We start from the raw sequence: 7887 nt of genomic DNA on the forward strand, positions 1-7887 counted from the left end.
ATGAGCGGGGCTTTTAGCTTTTTGCCTCTGAACAGTTTTGGCATCTCACTCTATCCTTTGAAATTCAGAATGATTGGCTTCTTTAGGAACTCAGAATCCAGATAGTGTTATTGATTCTCCTAGTTAAGTATGATGATTCTTGAACACAGCTACTTTATGAGTCTTGGCCGTGGCCCAAAGCACTCTGTCTTCCAGTATTACCACCGGATACATACATGCCACAGACACAGAATTGGGTGAACCTTTTCAGATTGTGACTCAGCTTTGCTAAAGTCCCCAATTAGAGGTGTCCAGGGTTCTTAAGCACACTCTTTTTGCCTTGGATCACAACTTTATTTTTTTCTTTCTCTTTCCTTTTTTCTCTTTCTCCCCTTTTTTTTCGTTCTTTTTTTTTTCGTTTCTTCTCTTTTTTTTTGTATTCACTGCTTTTTCTTGCTTCAAGAATCATTTTTATGATTTTTCATATCCTCAGTAACATGTCTCCTTTTTCATCATTCTTTCAAGAGCCAACAACTTTAACATTCATGAACCACAAATTCAAAAGACATATGCACTGTTTAAGCATACATTCAGAAAACAAAAGTGTTGCCACCACATCAAAATAATTAATCTGTTATAAAATTCAAAATTCATGCAATTCTTCTCTTTTTCAATTAAGAACATTGTTTATTTAAGAGAGGTGATGGATTCGTAGGACATTCATAACTTTAAGGCATAGATAATAAGACACTAATGATCACAAGACACAAACATGGATAAACATAAGCATGATTTTCGAAAAACAGAATAATAAAGAACAAGGAGATTAAAGAACGGGTCCACCTTAGTGATGGCGGCTTGTTCTTCCTCTTGAAAATCTTATGGAGTGCTTGAGCTCCTCAATGTCTCTTCCTTGCCTTTGTTGCTCCTCCCTCATGATTCTTTGATCTTCTCTAATTTCATGGAGGAGGATGGAGTGTTCTTGATGCTCCACCCTTAGTTGTCCCATGTTGGAACTCAATTCTCCTAGGAAGGTGTTGATTTGCTCCCAATAATTTTGTGGAGGAAAATGCAACCCTTGAGGCATCTCAGGGATTTCATGATGAGTGGGGTCACTTGTTTGCTCCATCCTTTTCTTAGTGATGGGCTTGTCCTCATCAATGAGGATGTCTCCTTCTATGTCCACTCCAACTGAATAACAGAGGTGACAAATGAGATGAGGAAAGGCTAACCTTGCCAAGGTAGAGGACTTGTCCGCCACCTTATAGAGTTCTTGGGCTATAACCTCATGAACTTCTACTTCTTCTCCAATCATGATGCTATGAATCATGATGGCCCGGTCTATAGTAACTTCGGACCGGTTGCTAGTGGGAAAGATTGAGCGTTGGATAAACTCCAACCATCCCCTAGCCACGGGCTTGAGGTCATGCCTTCTCAGTTGAACCGGCTTCCCTTTTGAATCTCTCTTCCATTGGGCGCCCTCTTCACAAATGTCAGTGAGGACTTGGTCCAACCTTTGATCAAAGTTGACCCTTCTAGTGTAAGGATGTTCATCTCCTTGCATCATGGGCAAGTTGAATGCCAACCTTACATTTTCCGGACTAAAATCTAAGTATTTCCCCCGAACCATTGTAAGCCAATTCTTTGGATTCGGGTTCACACTTTGATCATGGCTCTTGGTGATCCATGCATTGGCATAGAACTCTTGAACCATCAAGATTCCGACTTGTTGAATGGGGTTGGTAAGAACTTCCCAACCTCTTCTTTGAATCTCATGTCGGATCTTCGGATATTCACTCTTTTTGAGTTTGAAAGGGACCTCGGGGATCACTTTCTTCAAGGCCACGACTTCATAGAAGTGGTCTTGATGCACCCTTGAGATGAATCTCTCCATCTCCCATGACTCGGAGGTGGAAGCTTTTGCCTTCCCTTTCCTCTTTCTAGAGGTTTCTCCGGCCTTGGATGCCATAAATGGTTATGGAAAAACAAAAAGCAATGCTTTTACCACACCAAACTTAAAAGGTTTGCTCGTCCTCGAGCAAAAGAAGAAAGAGTAGAAGAAGAAGAAAATGGAGGAGATGGAGGAAGCTATGTGGTTCGGCCAAAGGGGGAAGAAGTAGTGTTTAGGGTGTGTGAAAATGAAGGAGTGAAGATGGGTTTATATAGGGGTGAGGGGAGGGGTAGGGTTCGGCCATTATGGGTGGGTTTGGGAGGGAAAGTGGTTTGAATTTGAATGGTGTGGTAGGTGGGGTTTTATGAAGGATGAATGTGAGTGGTGAAGAGAAAGATGGGATTTGATAGGTGAAGGGTTTTTGGGGAAGAGTGGTTGAGGTGATTGGTAAATGGGTGAAGAAGAGAGAAGGTGGTGGGGTAGGTGGGGATCCTGTGGGGTCCACAGATCCTGAGGTGTCAAGGAAAAGTCATCCCTGCACCAAGTGGCACGCAAAAATGCACTTCATGCCAATTCTGGCGTTAAACGCCGGGCTGGTGCCCATTTCTGGCGTTTAACGCCAGCTTCTTGCCCTTTTCTGGCGTTTAACGCCAGTCTGGTGCCCCTTTCTGGTGTTAAACGCCCAGAATGGTACCAGACTGGGCGTTAAACGCCCATTTGCTAGCTTCACTGGCGTTTAAACGCCAGCAAGTTCTCCTCCAGGGTGTGCTATTTTTCTTTCTGTTTTTCATTCTGTTTTTGCTTTTTCAATTGATTTTGTGACTTCTCATGATCATCAACCTATAGAAAACATAAAATAACAAAGGAAAATAGATAATTATAGCATTGGGTTGCCTCCCAACAAGCGCTTCTTTAATGTCAGTAGCTTGACAGAGGGCTCTCATGGAGCCTCACAGATACTCAGAGCAATGTTGGAACCTCCCAACACCAAACTTAAAGTTTGAATGTGGGGGTTCAACACCAAACTTAGAATTTGGTTGTGGCCTCCCAACACCAAACTTAGAGTTTGACTATGGGGGCTCTGTTTGACTCTGATTTGAGAGAAGCTCTTCATGCTTCCTCTCCATGGTGACAGAGGGATATCCTTGAGCCTTAAACACAAAGGATTCTTCATTCACTTGAATGATCAGTTGACCTCTGTCCACATCAATCACAGTCTTTGCTGTGGCTAGGAAGGGTCTGCCAAGGATGATGGATTCATCCATGCACTTCCCAGTCTCTAGGACTATGAAATCAGCAGGGATGTAATGGTCTTTAACCTTTACCAGAACATCCTCTACAAGTCCATAAGCTTGTTTTCTTGAATTGTCTGCCATCTCTAGTGAGATTCTTGCAGCTTGCACCTCAAAGATCCCTAGCTTCTCCATTACAGAGAGAGGCATGAGGTTTATACTTGACCCTAAGTCACACAGAGCCTTCTTGAAGGTCATGGTGCCTATGGTACAAGGTATTGAAAACTTCCCAGGATCTTGTCTCTTTTGAGGTAATTTCTGCCTAGATAAGTCATCCAGTTCTTTGGTGAGCAAAGGGGATTCATCTTCCCAAGTCTCATTACCAAATAACTTGTCATTTAGCTTCATGATTGCTCCAAGGTATTTAGCAACTTGCTCTTCAGTGACATACTCATCCTCTTCAGAGGAAGAATACTCATCAGAGCTCATGAATGGCAGAAGTAAATCCATTGGAATCTCTATGGTCTCAGTGTGAGCCTCAGATTCCCATGGTTCCTCATTAGGGAACTCAGTGGAGGCCAGTGGACGTCCATTGAGGTCTTCCTCAGTGGCGTTCACTGCCTCTTCATCCTCTCCAAGTTCGGCCATGTTGATGGCCTTGCACTCTCCTTTTGGATTTTCTTCTGTATTGCTTGGAAGAGTACTAGGAGGGAGTTCAGTAATCTTCTTGCTCAGCTGTCCCACTTGTGCCTCCAAATTCCTAATGGAGGACCTTGTTTCAGTCATGAAACTTTGAGTGGTTTTGATCAGATCAGAGACCATGGTTGCTAAGTCAGAGTGGTTCTGCTTAGAATTCTCTGTCTGTTGCTGAGAAGATGATGGAAAAGGCTTGCCATTGCTAAACCTGTTTCTTCCACCATTATTGTTGTTGAAACCTTCTTGAGGTCTCTGTTGATTCTTCCATGAGAAATTTGGATGATTTCTCCATGAAGAATTATAGGTGTTTCCATAGGGTTCTCCCATGTAATTCACCTCTTCCATTGAAGGGTTCTCAGGATCATAAGCTTCTTCTTCAGATGAAGCATCCTTAGTACTGCCTGGTGCATTTTGCATTCCAGACAGACTTTGAGAAATCAAATTGACTTGCTGAGTCAATATTTTGTTCTGAGCCAGTATCGCATTCAGAGTATCAATCTCAAGAACTCCTTTCTTCTGATTCGTCCCACTGTTCACAGGATTCCTTTATGAAGTGTACATGAATTGGTTATTTGCAACCATTTCAATTAGTTCTTGAGCTTCTGTAGGCGTCTTCTTCAGATGAAGAGATCCTCCAGCAGAGCTATCCAAAGACATCTTGGATAGTTCAGACAGACCATCATAGAAAATACCTATGATGCTCCATTCAGAAAGCATGTCAGAGGGACATTTTCTGATCAATTGTTTGTATCTTTCCCAAGCTTCATAGAGGGATTCACCTTCCTTCTGTCTGAAGGTTTGGACTTCCACTCTAAGCTTACTCAATTTTTGAGGTGGAAAGAACTTTGCCAAGAAGGCATTGACTAGCTTTTCCCAAGAGTTCAGGCTGTCTTTAGGTTGTAAGTCCAACCATATTCTAGATCTGTCTCTTACAGCAAAAGGGAATAGCATAAGTCTGTAGACCTCAGGGTCAACCCCATTAGTCTTGACAGTGTCACAGATTTGCAAGAATTTAGCTAAAAACTGATGAGGATCTTCCAGTGGAGATAGAGTTCGAATTGTGCATTGAGGAGGAGTGGTACTCCATAAATAGAAGGATGTGAGAAAAGGGGAAGGGATTTTTCGAAAATTAAAAAAAGATTTTAAAATCATTTTGAAAAAGATTTTGAAGTTAGAAATCAAAAAGATATGATTGAAAACTATTTTTGAAAAAGATGTGATTAAGAAGATATGATTTGAAAAACAATTTGAAAAGATTTGCTTTTAAAAATTAATGACTTGGCTAACAAGAAAAGATATGATTCAAACATTAAACCTTTCTCAACAGAAAAGGCAACATACTTGAAATGTTGAATCAAATCATTAATTGTTAGCAAATATTTTTGAAAAAGGAAAGAAATTGATTTTGAAAAAGATTTGATTGAAAAGATATGATTTGAAAAAGATTTGATTTTGAAAAACTTTGAAAACTTGAAAAAAATTTGCATTGAAAACAGAATCTTCCCTCTTGTGCCATCCTGGCGTTAAACGACCAGAATGGTGCACATTCTAGCGTTTAACGCCCAATGCACTACCTTTTTGGGCGTTAAACGCCCAGCCAGGCACCCTGGCTGGCGTTTAAACGCCAGTTTTTCCTTCTTCACTGGGCATTTTAAACGCCCAGCTTTTTCTGTATAATTCCTCTGCTGCATGTACTGAATCTTCAGTTCCCTGTATTATTGACTTGAAAACAGAACCAAGATCAAATAAACAATGCATGCAAGACACCAAACTTAAAATGAGACACTGGACTCAAACAAGAAACATAAAATATTTTTGGTTTTTATTGATTTTGTAATTTTTTTGGATTTTTTCGAAAATTAAGTGGAAAAAGAAAATAAAGGTATCAAAATTCTTAATGAGAATTCTAGGAATCATGCAATGTTAGTCTAAAGCTTCAATCTAAAGGAATTAGACATGAATAGCCAAGCTTCAGCAGGACATTGCATTCAAGAGCTAAATTGATGATAATCAATCAGCTTTGGTGATGATAAGAACATCACCTTGAAACACTAGAATTCATTTAAGAACTCTGAAAAATACCTAATCTAAGCAACAAGATGAACCGTCAGTTGTCCATACTCGAAAAACAATCCCCGCAACGGCGCCAAAAACTTGGTGCACACGAAATTGTGATCATCAATGGCGCCATCAACATGGTACGCACAAATGCAATCTCAACTCTTTATCACAACTTCGCACTACTAACCAGCAAGTGACGCGCGTCCAAGTAATAAACCTTACGCGAGTAAGGGTCGATCCCACAGAGATTGTTGGTATGAAGCAAGCTATGGTCACCTTGTAAATCTTAGTCAGGCAGACTCAAATGGGTATAGATGATGAATAAAACATAAAGATAAAGATAGAGATACTTATGTAATTCATTGGTGAGAACTTCAGATAAGCGTATGAAGATGCTTTGTCCCTTCCTCTCTCTGCTTTCCTACGTCTTCATCCAATCCTTCTACTCCTTTCCATGGCAAGCTGTATGCAAGGGTTTCACCGTTGTCAGTGGCTACCTCCCATCCTCTCAGTGGAAATGTTCAACGCACCCTGTCACGGCACAGCTATCCAGCTGTCGGTTCTCGATCATGTCGGAATAGAATCCAGTGATTCTTTTGCGTCTGTCACTAACGCCCCACAATCGCGAGTTTGAAGCTCGTCACAGTCATTCAATCATTGAATCCTACTCAGAATACCACAGACAAGGTTTAGACCTTCCGGATTCTCTTGAATGCCGCCATCAATTCTAGCTTATACCACGAAGATTCCGGTTAAGGAAATCCAAAGAGATAGACATTAGAGCCTCGTTTGCTTGTAGACCGGAGGTGGTTGTCAGTCACTCGTTCATAAGTGAGAATGATGATGAGCGTCACATAATCATCACATTCATCAAGTTCTTGAGAGCGAATGATATCTGGAATAAGAACAAGCCGAATTGAATAGAAGAACAATGTAATTGCATTAATACTCGAGGTACAGCAGAGCTCCACACCTTAATCTATGGTGTGTAGAAACTCCACCGTTGAAAATATAAGAACAAGGTCTAGGCATGGCCGTGAGGCCAGCCTCCCAATGATCTAAGATCTAGAGTGATCAAAAGATGAAAAATACAATAGCAAAGGTCCTATTTATAGGGAACTAGTAGCTTAAGAATTACAAAGATGAGTAAATGACAATAAAAATCCACTTCCGGGCCCACTTGGTGTGTGCTTGGGCTGAGCATTGAAGCATTTCGTGTAGAGACTTTTCTTGGAGTTAAACACCAGCTTTTGTGCCAGTTTGGGCGTTTAACTCCCACTTTGGTGCCATTCCGGCGTTAACGCTGGGAATTCTGAAGGTGACTTTGAACGCCGGTTTGGGCCATCAAATCTTGGGCAAAGTATGGACTATCATATATTGCTGGAAAGCCCAGGATGTCTACTTTCCAACGCCGTTGAGAGCGCTCCAATTGGGCTTCTGTAGCTCCAGAAAATCCACTTCGAGTGCAGGGAGGTCAGAATCCAACAGCATCTGCAGTCCTTTTCAGTCTCTGAATCAGATTTTGCTCAGGTCCCTCAATTTCAGTCAGAAAATACCTGAATCACAGAAAATCACACAAACTCATAGTAAAGTCCAGAAAAGTGAATTTTAACTAAAAACTAATAAAAATATACTAAAAACTAACTTAAATCCTACTGAAAACATACTAAAACAATGCCAAAAAGCGTATAAATTATCCGCTCATCACAGCACCAAACTTAAATTGTTGTCCTCAAGCAACTGAAAATCAAATAAGATAAAAAGAAGAGAATATGCAATGAATTCCAAAAACATCTATGAAGATCAGTATTAATTAGATGAGCGGGGCTTTTAGCTTTTTGCCTCTGAACAGTTTTGGCATCTCACTCTATCCTTTGAAATTCAGAATGATTGGCTTCTTTAGGAACTCAGAATCCAGATAGTGTTATTGATTCTCCTAGTTAAGTATGATGATTCTTGAACACAGCTACTTTATGAGTCTTGGCCGTGGCCCAAAGCACTCTGTCTTCCAGTATACCACCGGATACA

The 7887-nt window shown here is 40.9% G+C and overlaps 1 non-coding gene across 1 annotated transcript; it reads left to right on the plus strand.

The window, feature by feature from the left end:
• Positions 1 to 4509: 4509 nt before the first annotated feature.
• On the plus strand, positions 4510 to 4617 carry LOC130949967 (small nucleolar RNA R71). The gene has a single exon (XR_009073497.1). It is a non-coding gene; the product is annotated as a small nucleolar RNA R71 (small nucleolar RNA).
• The last annotated feature ends 3270 nt before the right edge of the window (positions 4618 to 7887 follow it).

This window comes from Arachis stenosperma, chromosome 1, assembly GCF_014773155.1.
Source record: "Arachis stenosperma cultivar V10309 chromosome 1, arast.V10309.gnm1.PFL2, whole genome shotgun sequence".
In the NCBI taxonomy this organism is placed as follows: Eukaryota; Viridiplantae; Streptophyta; class Magnoliopsida; order Fabales; family Fabaceae; genus Arachis; species Arachis stenosperma.